The following is an 11,794-nucleotide window of genomic DNA, read 5'->3' on the forward strand; positions in this document are numbered from 1 at the left end:
TCAAAAATAGATTTGATCGTAGTCGTTTTGACAGCAGGATTTCCCTCTTTTCATTGTTTATGGCCAAGTACAAGGTCCCGTGGATATTGAAATGGAACTTTGACGCAGACAATGGTGGTATTTTCAGAACCCGATGGGTGAAATGGTGGGACAAATTCAACCATCAAAAGATCATTGATTTAGTAAATTCAGAATTTCCCCAGGGTCCGGCTCCATCAATTTCTGCACCTTCAACACAGGCTTTGTCAGATGTCCAACAATTTCCTGATTTACCAAAAGTTCAGGAACCAATTCAATCTCTTTCAGACATTAGTCTATCACCCTCTCTTAAGGGAAAATCTAAGACGTCTAGATCCTCCAGTTCGAAGAAAGAGAAATCTTCAAAGACTTTTCAACTCTTGGATTTGGCCCAACAACTTATGGTAGAAGCAGCAATGCTGCAGAAAAAAGGAAGTTCAGACTCAGACTCAGACTCAGATGCATCTGATGCTTCGTCCTAGCTTCCCACCAAGTGGGCAGATCTCCCGGATGCCCAAGATCCATTTGAATTTTGATTTTCAGAAGGGTAATAATTTCTCATGTGATCGTATCTGAAACAGCATCATCAGCAGTAGCTGTCATCATTACAGTTTCCAAACAAGTCACTATTCTCCAACAGTGAAAAGCAGACATATCACTGTTCTTCCAGCTTTCCTGAAAACACAGCGTGAATTCTCATAATTCACCAGCCTTTTTCAGCTTTTAGCATATGCAAGCGGGATTCCCGGATCGGTTTTCCCAGCCTCAATTATTCTACTCAGCAACATAAAAGGATGGCTCATTCTCAAAGTAAGGGGACTTTAATCGAAAAGAATTCTCTGCGTATTCAAAAGAACAGAGAAAATCTTTAATGGAATATCAAACACTTGTAATACATATTATTATCAAGGATGCCTGCGAGCTCCACTTTGCTTATGTTCATCATCTGACATTAGGCAAAACAGTTTGTAATTTGTAGTAAGTTTTAATAAAACTTATTTTCAAAATTTAGCTGCATCATTAATTTTAATTCATTATTTTCATGAATATATCACCTATGTTTAACTTGATTATATGTTTTCATGTTATTATCTGTCATCCTTGGATATTCCGTTTTAACCAACCTCAGTTCTTCTTGATTCATTATATTGATATGCTACTCTGTTTATATACATTTTACTTCCGCACACTTGATTCAATGGACGGTTTTACCGCCTACCAGTAGTTCCATCCAATTTGATATCAGAGCCAAGTAGTTGGTAATTGCATTAGCATCTATCTGATCTATTCTTGTATTCACATCTCTTTATTCTATCTGCAATATCTTATTTGTCAGTCCTCAGTTCTTCAAAACTCTCAACCAAACAGTAAGGCGTGGTCTAAACAGTAAGGCCCGAGGAGAGGCATGAACGGAGTGCATGAACGGGGAAAGGGTTTAGACACACGAGGAAGATGAATCATTTAAGATTTGCATATAGCATATTAATTTGTGTTTTTCATGAGTAGATTGTTTAGATCTAATTCAATGGCCAGCACTAACTCTAGATCCAACTTAGGAACTATAACGGACATTATAAATGAAGAACAAAAACTTGATTTTCAAACTAATGAAAGTATTGATTTTGATGATTGGAATATTCCAAAAATTTCAAACAAAAATATTTGTGTCAGATTTAAAAGAGTTCAAAGACCATTTTTTCTTGTAAATATTTTTGTTTGAAATTTTTGGAATATTCCAATCACCAAAATCAATACTTTCATCAGTTTGAAAATCAAGTTTTTGTTCTTCATTTATAATGTCCGGTATAATTCCTAAGTTGGATCTAAAACTAGTACTGGCCATTGAATTAGATCTAAACAATCTACTCATGAAAAACACAAATCAATATGCTATATGCAAATCTTAAATGATTCATCTTCCTCGTGTGTCTAAACCCTTTCCCCGCTCATGCGCTCCGCTCATGCCTCTCATCGGGCCTTATTGTTTGGACCACGCCTTATTGTTTGGTTGAGAGTTTTGAAGAACTGAGGACTGATAAATAAGAAATTGCAGATAGGATAAATACATGTGAATACAAGAATATATCAGATAGATGCTAATGCAATTACCAACCACTTGGCTCTGATACCAAATGGGGTGGAACTACTGGTAGGCGGTAAAGCCGTCCATTGAATCAAGTGTGCGGAAGTAAAATGTATATAAACAGAGTAGCATATCAATATAATGAATCAAGAAGAATTGAGGCTGGTTAAAACGGAATATCCAAGGATGACAGATAATAACATGAAAACATAGAATCAAGTTAAACATAGGTGATATATTCATGAAAATAATGAATTAAAATTAATGATGCAGCTAGATTTTGAAAATAAGTTTTATTAAAACTTACTGCAAATTACAAACTGTTTTGCCTAATGGCAGAAAGTGGAGCTCGCAGGCATTCTTGATAATAATATGTATTACAAGTGTTTGATATTTCATTGAAGATTTTCTCTGTTCTTTCGAATACGCAGAGAATTCTTTTCGACTAAAGTCCCCTTGCTCTGAGAATGAGCTATCCTTTTATGTTGCTGAGTAGAATAATTGAGGCTGGGAAAACCGATCCGGGAATCCCGCTTGCATATGCTAAAAGCTGGAAAAGGCTGGCGAATTATGAGAATCCACACTGGATTCACGCTGTGTTTTCAGAAAAGCTGGAAAAACAGTGATATGTCTGTTTTTCACTGTTGGAGAATAGTGACTTGTTTGGAAATTGTAATGATGACAGCTACTGCTGATGATGCTGTTTCGGATACGATCACATGGGAAATTATTACCCTTCTGAAAATCAAAATTCAAATGGATCTTGGGCATCCGGGAGATCTGCCCACTTGGCGGGAAGCTGGGACGAAGCATCAGATGCATCTGAGTCTGAGTCTGAGTCTGAGTCTGAACTTCCTTTTTTCTGCAGCATTGCTGCTTCTACCATAAGTTGCTGGGCCAAATTCAAGAGTTGAAAAGTCTTTGAAGATTTCTCTTTCTTCGAACTGGAGGATCTAGACGTCTTAGATTTTCCCTTAAGAGAGGGTGATAGACTAATGTCTGAAAGAGATTGAACTGGTTCCTGAACTTTTGGTAAATCAGGAAATTGCTAGGCATCTGACAAAGCCTGTGTTGAAGGTGCAGAAATTGATGGAGCCGGACCCTGGGGAAATTCTGAATTTACTAAATCAATGATCTTTTGATGGTTGAATTTGTCCCACCATTTCACCCATCGGGTTCTGAAAATACCACCATTGTCTGCTTCAAAGTTCCATTTCAATATCCACGGGACCTTGTACTTGGCCATGAACAATAAAAAGAGGGAAATCCTGCCGTCGAAACGACTGCGATCAAATCTATTTTTGAAGCTATTGCTGAGAACTTGACGAAGATCATCTGGAATGAGGGAAATATTCGGGCCATGAGTAACCCACCAATCTGGACACCATGCTGGAAACCTTAACTTGAAATTTTTGTCAAATTTTATGAACCATGAGTGACTAAAATCATCTGTTTGATGGAGAAAAATATTAGTCCAATCCTAGATATAATCATAATAATTATAATGGTTGTTTGGAATGAGAACATGTTGGGCATGAAGTGGTTTGGTATGATAAAGGGGGATTCCCCATTCTTGTTCAGTGAGAAATTTTCCAATGTTGAGAGAATGATATAATATTTTATTATGATGAGTGGTACTGTAAATGGGTTTGATAGCAATTCTTTCCGTCTCAAAGAAAATGGCCTGGTAATATTTAAGACTTTTGAAAGATTCTGTTGGGAGAAAATGGAAATTTTGGGGAAGGAGAAGTTTAGCAATGCGTGTTGGATGTTGATTCTTATCAATATGAAGTGGGATGCTAAAAAGTTTTTCAGAATTAGGATTTTGGACATAGGGTGATGATTTAGCATAGCTAGGTGTTTTTGGAATTGAAGGGGAAGGAGAACGAATTGATGAATAAGGATCATAAGGGGTGGTTAATGCTGTTTGGTAGTTTAGACGGATATTTCCTATAGTTGATCCTAAGGGAGTGAATCTGTTTGTGATGGCTAAGGCCGATGAGGAATCGGGAATAAATTCCTGTTTTACTGGTGCTGGGGTTTGGGTGAGAGTAGCTGGAAGTCTTCTCTGATTAGTGCCCATTATTCCCATGCAAAAATTCTCTTGTTAGAAAATCTGGAATACAATTCTAGCTGCATTTAATGTATTTAATGTCAAAATAAAAAATACTTAATATGGCTTGCCAGCGTGCAAAAATCTGTTTTGATGCAATGTTTTGAACATCTTTTTGTAAAACATGTTTTGCAGATTTGCAATCAACTCGAACCAAAATTTTTTGATTTAATAAATTATCTTGAAATTTGCTGATGCATAATACGATAGATAATATCTCTTTTTTAATAGTACTATAATTATGTTGGGTAGGATTCCAAACTCCTGAATGGAAACGAACAATTTGTTCAGGAGCTTTGGAAGAAGTTTTCTGCTTGAGGATACCTCCATAACCAATATCAGATGCATCGGTTTTGACTATTTTGAATAAGTCGGGAGTTGGAATGCCAAGGCAAGGCAAAGTCTTGACATGATTTTTGATCTGCTTAACAATGAAAGTATGAATTTGAGACCATGATGGAGGATTCTCCTTAAAACAATCAAACAAAGGTTTGTATTGTTGTTGCAGATGAGGATAAAACTCAGAAACATAATTGAGAGATCCAAGAAAACGCTGAAGTTGGGTTTTATCAATAATTTGATATGGAAATTTATCAGCAAATTGGATGACTCGATCTATTGGTTGAATTGTAGATCTATAGATATGATAACCTAAAAATCTAACCTTGGTTTGGAACAACTTAATTTTGGGAGCCGAAACAACTAACCCATTAGTCTTAATGATTCTAATGAATGAATGCAAATGTTTCCAATGCTCATCTACTGATTTTGAAAAGATTAAGACATCATCAATGTAAACAATTGAAAAATGACTATATGGATTGAAAATCTCATTCATAATATTTTGAAATTCACTTCGTGCATTTTTTAAACTGAAAGGCATTACATTCCATTCATAGTGTCCGAATGGAATGACAAAAGCAGTTTTGTATTTATCGGATTCATGAATTTGTATTTGCCAAAAACCTGATTTCATATCAAATTTAGAAAAAATTGTTGCTTGAGAAAGTCTCTTTATCAAATCTCTTTTGTTGGGGATTGAATACCGATTCCATTCCAAAACATCATTCAAAGGTTTATAGTTAATAACTAATATGGGAACGCCTCTTTCTAATTCTGCATTTTTCTGAACATAAAAAGCAGGGCAAGACCATGAAGATTTACTTTTTCGGATAATTCCTTTTTCTAAAAGCTGGTTGATTTCTGTTTTACAAAACTCTAAAACTTCATGATTCATTTGAATGGGTCGTGCTTTTGTGGGAATTTTTTATTCATTAAAATCCTTAACATAAGGGAGTTTAACAATATGTTGTTTTCTGTGCCAAAAAGCATTGAGGAGATCCGAACAGATTTCCTTAGCAAGCTTACTAGAAAACTGGCTAATGGATTCTAACAAAGACTTATTTGTTAGTCGTTCTTCAACTCTTTTGTGTTTAATTTCTTCTTGTAAGAATTTAATCTGTTGAGTTTTTGCATTGATCTGGTTAAGAGTTTTGGAGACAGTCTTTCTGAAGTTGTTTTAATTTTTTGAGGTCTGTTTCCATGCAGAACTCAAAAGTAATTTTTTGGCTTAAAACATTGGTAGTAATACGGTTATGATGGACTTTAAAAGGGTAAATCAAAGCAATGAAAGGGAGTCCCAATATAACAGAATCAGAAATATTTTTGATTAAAACAAATGAAGTTTTAAAACAAACATTGTTTTGACAAACATGGGCTTTAGGATTTTCATATTTTAACTTCATCGCGAATTGATTCGCAGCACTAAGTACATCAATGGATTTGTGATAATACTTAGTAGAAATTAACCCTTCTTGAATACAATTCAAGTCTGCACCTGAATCAATTAATGCTATGATTTCTAAATGAAAATCTTCAATTATTATCTTGATTTTAGAATACCATTTTCTAATTCTTATTTTATCCAAAGTAAGAATATATATATATATATATATATATATATATATATTGTTCTTTTCCATTTGCCCGGCCCACTTTAGGTTTTTTTCTTTTTTTTTGTCCTAGCCCACTTTTTGTTTTTGGACGTTTTTTTTTTTTTTTTTTTTTTAAATTTTTTTCTACACCATTTCTCACATATTTTTCACTATTCCATAATATCTTACCTCATTTTATTTTAATTCTTCACATTCCATACTACTATAGCCCTTTCTTTGGCCCTCGGTTAGAGACGATTTTTTGTGACGAGGCTAAAACGAGTCTTATAGCCCTCGGTTGGAAATGGTAAGACCATCTCCAACGGAACTGTCCAAAGGGCTGAAAATAGCCCGAAAATCATTTCTAACCGAAGGCTAGGCCAAAGGGCTCTTGAGCCCCACATGACAAAAAAGGGCCAGATGGCCAACCGGCTAATCATCTTTAGCCAGCCACCCCGCTGGCTAGTCCATTTTGTTTTTGTTTTTGTTTTTTTTTCTTTTACTTTCCACTTGCCCAGCCCAGTTCTTTTTTTTTTTTTTTTTTTTTTTTTTTGGTGTTCTATCAGCCCACTTTAGGTTTAAGGTTTATGAACTTTTTTGGTCCCAGCCCACTTTTTTTGTTTTTTTTTTTTTGGACTCTTTTTTTTTTTTTCTAATTTTTTTTTCCAACACCATTTCATATTGTCTTACCTTATTTTATTTTAATTCTTCACATTTCATACTATAGCCCTTTGGCCCTCGTTGGAGATGATTTTTTGTGACATGGCTAAAACGAGCCATTTGGCCATTTGACCCTCGATTGGAGAAGGAGGCAAATATGGCCATGTACTGTTTATTAAAATATTAATATCTTGGAATGCCAGAGGGCTAAAACGAGCCCTCTGGCCAGCCTTTGGTTGGAGATGGCCAGAGGGCTCGTTTTAGCCATTTGGCCCTCCAAGAAATTAATATTTTAATGAACAGTGTAGGGCCATATTTCTTACCATCTCCAACCGAGGGCTAAAGGACCATAAGGCTCGTTTTAGCATTGTCACAAAAAACCATCTCCAACAGAGGGTCAAGGGGCCAAACATAATTTATTATTTAAATTAAAAAAACTACAACAACTTAAATTAAAAAACTACAACTAATATTTAAAATATACAACTTAAATTTAATAATTGCAAGTAAAATTTAAAAAATACAACTTATATATTTCAAGTCAAATGTGAGAGGTTTTATTTAAAGTATAGAAAAAAAAGAGGGAAGTGGGTGGGAAAGTCCCACATCGATTGTGGGAGAGGAAGTAGACCAAAAAAAAAAATGGAAGTGGGTGGGAGAGTCCCACATCGGCTGTGGGAGTGGAAGTATAAAAAACCAAAATGAAAGTGGGTGGAAGTCCCACATCGGCTGTGGGAGAGATTTGAGCAAACTCCAAAGCCTATAAAAAGAACACCCAAACATTCAACTAAACATACTCTCTGGGCCTATAATTAAATATATATTTTTTTAAAATGTTGGCCCCAAAAAAAAAAAAAAAAAAAAAAGAATCAAATAACAGTAATTGACGTCAGCTAGCCGTTGGTTTCAAATTTATGGCCTGACCCGGGGCTAGCTGGCAAGCTCCTTTGGGCCAGCCGGTTGGCCCTTTTACCCTTTTTTGTTTGGTGGGGTCCACAAGCCATTTGGCCTAGCCCTCGGTTGGAGATGGTTTTTGGGCTATTTTCGGCCCTCTGGATCCTTTGGTTGAAGATAGCCTAAGAAATATAATTCTTTGAGGACCAAAACGACCCATCTGACCAACTTTCGGTTAGAGATGACCTTACATCCCTAGCAACAACGACAATAAATATAAAATTGCTAGAGGAAAACCTAGAGAAACCCCTAGGCTTGAAAAAGCAGAAAATGGTTTAGAACTCAACCTTTCACCTATTCAGCCGGATATGTGGCCTGAAGCAGTTGATAAATGGGAAGACGCACTTAAGCGTGAATATGTTAGATTAACAAAGACTTTTCTCCAAAACTGAAGATTTATGGGAATGGGGAGAATCGTTCTTAGGTCAAGATTTGAAGAAGGCCTATGACAATTTTAGGTTTAGATACCCTGAAACTATACAACACAGGATATCTCAAGATTTAAATATAAATAACTTTGTTAATACAGTTAGAGAAATAGCCACCGGTGATACTAGTCCTTACAGACTTAGTTCACCAATTCAGAAACGCGCTATAGACGCTTCAATAGGAAGAACATTACTCCTTTTTCTAAAGAGTTTTTAAGATTTGCTAGTATAGGAGGAGTAGTTTATGATAAACAAGTTTGCGTTTTATATCTTGCAAAATTGGTTCAAGATCTAGGACAAGCAATTAAGGATAGATTTTATAAAGAAGAAGAAGCAGCTCTAGCAGCAGCAACCACTGACGAACAGCGTAAGATTTTGTATACTTTTAAATATTCTAATCTTAGCTATGTTATAAGATTCACCTTTTTGCAGCTTGCTGATTTCTGCAGACAGCGTTAAGAAATCCAAGAAGCTAAGAAGCTTATAGACCAAAGTACATGTAGAGGTTTCTGTCAAGAAGGATATAGTGATCTTCGTGAAATTATATAAAAGAATGAAGAGAAAACAAGTTAGACGTCCAGTTCAAAAATATAATAGAAAGGCAACTGTTCAACAGACGACCTAATTTTAGGAAGTTTAAGAACATTAGGCCTAGTCAGAATTTTAGGAGAAATTTCAATCCTAGGAAGCATGTTAAGAAATTTAAACCTAACCCTAGGAAACCATATAAAAAGAAGTGTGCCTGCTATATATGTAATAGCGAAGAACATCTCGCCAATGTATGTCCACAGCGAGGTAAGCAACCAGCCTATACCAGTTGCTTAATGAATGCATTATTATTTCAGCAGATTCTGATTATGACAGTGATGATTCTGTTTAAAGTATTTTCACTGATGTAGAATTTATAGATGCTCAAGATGACTCCCTATCAGAGTTCTCTGGGTATAACGATGTACAGCCTGAAGACGAAGAATATGAAGACTTCGACTTCTTGCCAAGCGAATCTGGAGACTTCAATATTGATAGTTTTCAGAACATGATAGATGGCCTCTGAACATATATTCACACCATATGAAGGAAGCCTCGATGAGCGGTGCCATTTTTGTGGAGGATGGCCTGGTTACGAGTGTAAGGTTAGATGTAGTACTTGTAAAACTATCGGATGTTTTATGTGTACTAAGTTTGTGAAACATACCCCTGTTGCACAAGAAGACCAGTCGATCAAGGTACGCAGTCTTGAACTTGATATACGAGCACGAGACTTACGTATTCGAGAGTTATAATTAGAAAATAAGGCTTTAAAACTAGAAGTAGCAGCCTTAAAACTAGATGTATCTACCCAATCTCAAAGGATTATAGATCTTGAGGGTAGACCTTAGTTTTTAGAAAACGTTGTCCAAGAGAATTTAATGCTCAAGGATAAAGTTAAAAGACTAGAAAAAGAGTTAGAAGACGTAAAAGCCGGGGCAATATTCTTACCTGAAGAACATCAACTCACAGCTCAGGATATAGACTCTGAACCTTGAGTTTCCTTATTATTGTGTTTTTTCTCAATTATTTTGTTTTTCTGTTAATTCTTTTTCTTTTAGTTATTTTCTCTTTAGTTTTCTTTTCATGTTTTAACATAGATTAGTTTATTTATCTTAGTTCAGGTTGTTTTTTATCTTATAGTTTATTCTTTTTGTCGTTACTTTATCTTTGTTTTATTCTCCACACCTTGAGGACAAGGTGCAACATAAGTTTGGGGGTGAGAAAGTAAAATTTTAGGATTTTAATTTTTGTGTCAAGTTAAAAATTTTCATTTTTTTAAAGTTAATATCCATAGTCTATTTTAAACGTTAGAACAAATGGACTTTAAACGTTAGAACAAATGGACATGGTGAAGGTTAATCTTACATTAGAGTCTTTTATATTTATTGCTGGTTAGACACTAATTCATGAGTTATACTTTGAAAATTTGCACATTCACATCAACATGGTTTGTGAGGAGTGAGATTGAAACACTTACTTTTAGTCTAAGTTTATTTTTAATTTTTGTTCTAAATAAATTGAAGTTTATTTGTTATAAATAAAGTAATAATTGTTCCACCCGAGGCTTTGCTTAATAACCGGGTCAATCCTACCTAATTAGCAACGATTCTCGTGTCAAACCGTAGAGTTTTGGCATGGGGTAGAGTGGTTAGTTGGTTTCGTAGCCTTTTTAGCTTGCGTTAGTAAGTTCTTAGGGGTGTTCTACACCTTGTGCCCTAAAGCCCTTATGGTTTGGGAGTCATTGACTTAAAGCTCGTTACATGAGTTGGATCGAAAGCTTAAGTGAACTGACATTGCACGACTACTACTATTACTGAAAAAAAAAAGAGGAAAAAGAAGAAAAAAATAATAAAATAGGATAAAAATTGAAAAAAAATATATATATAATAGTTACGTTTCAAGTTAGTATGTGCGAAGTGTTGAATAAAAAGGATGAGAGGTAAGGTTTTAGTCGAGTTTCTTTAACTATGTTGGTTCACTTTACACCAAGGGAAGTTTATGAATTCTTTTTTAATTTATTCTAAATGGCTTAGACTCTGTAGTGGGATTAGTTGGAAGTTTTGAAAAGATGTTCTGATTTTTAATGTTTTCTATGGCTTGCAACTTAAAGTGAAATTTGTCTTAGTCAAGTTTAACTTAAGTTTCTAGTTTGCTAGTTTTTTTTTTTTTTGTTTTTCTAAGTTTTGTTTTGCTTGAGGACAGGCAAAAAGTTAAGTTTGGGAGTATTTGTTGAGTTGATATTATACTATATATTTTACTCTTATCTTAGTATTAATTTATTGGTTATTATGTGTGAAAATTGATACTCTGTTATGTATTTTTAATGTAGGACATTCGACTTCCTCTGGAGCAACACATGATGCAACAAACAAATTTTGGGTTAGAGGTCGTAATTATGTTCGGGACATCTCAAGCTTTAATTCTAGCATTTTTGGACCTGTTTTGGAGCCTTGGAAGTCAAAAAATGTGGCTGATTTGTGGCTGGACAGATTTCCCAAAGTTAGAATAGGAATGTATTTCCTAATTATCTTATTTTATTATGTTTTCTAGTTTTTAGAAGACCTTTTCTACTAAGGATTTTAATTATGTAATAGTATAAATAAGGTTTTTTAGCCATTAGGGTTAGAGGACAAAAAGAGAGGAGAAGAACACATAATATTTTGGAGAACTTTGCTAGGCTTTGAAGATTTGTATTTCAATGTGTTTTCTATCCTTATTTTTAATAATATTTTATTTTATGATTGGTAGTAACTAATTTCCGTTTGTTAGGGCGAGACTACGAGCCTTAGCAAGAATATGTAATGTTTTGAAGTTTAAGAGATTATCTATTTAAATTAAACTTTGTAAATCATATGATGTGGTTATTGATGATTAAATTATTATTTAAGAGTTAATTAAAAGCATTTATCTAAATATTTTTTATTTTTAAAGTAGATTTATAAATGTGATTTGAAAAATTGATCTATTTAACATTAAAATAGTTAAAAAGCATTTATTTTTATATCTCAAAAGTCTTCAAGTATAAAAAAAAAAATTGAAAAGACTTATAATTTCAATAAACAATAAGAGCGTT

General features: G+C 34.4%; 1 long non-coding RNA gene across 1 annotated transcript; it reads left to right on the plus strand.

Moving 5' to 3' along the window:
• Positions 1-6,331: 6,331 nt before the first annotated feature.
• Positions 6,332-11,472, plus strand: LOC148697695 (uncharacterized). Its single transcript, XR_015960415.1, has 2 exons — positions 6,332-9,323; positions 11,051-11,472. It is a non-coding gene; the product is annotated as an uncharacterized LOC148697695 (long non-coding RNA).
• Positions 11,473-11,794: the final 322 nt, after the last annotated feature.

This window comes from Pyrus communis, chromosome 3 (genome assembly GCF_041283825.1).
Source record: "Pyrus communis isolate YQ-2024b chromosome 3, ASM4128382v1, whole genome shotgun sequence".
NCBI lineage: Eukaryota > Viridiplantae > Streptophyta > Magnoliopsida > Rosales > Rosaceae > Pyrus > Pyrus communis.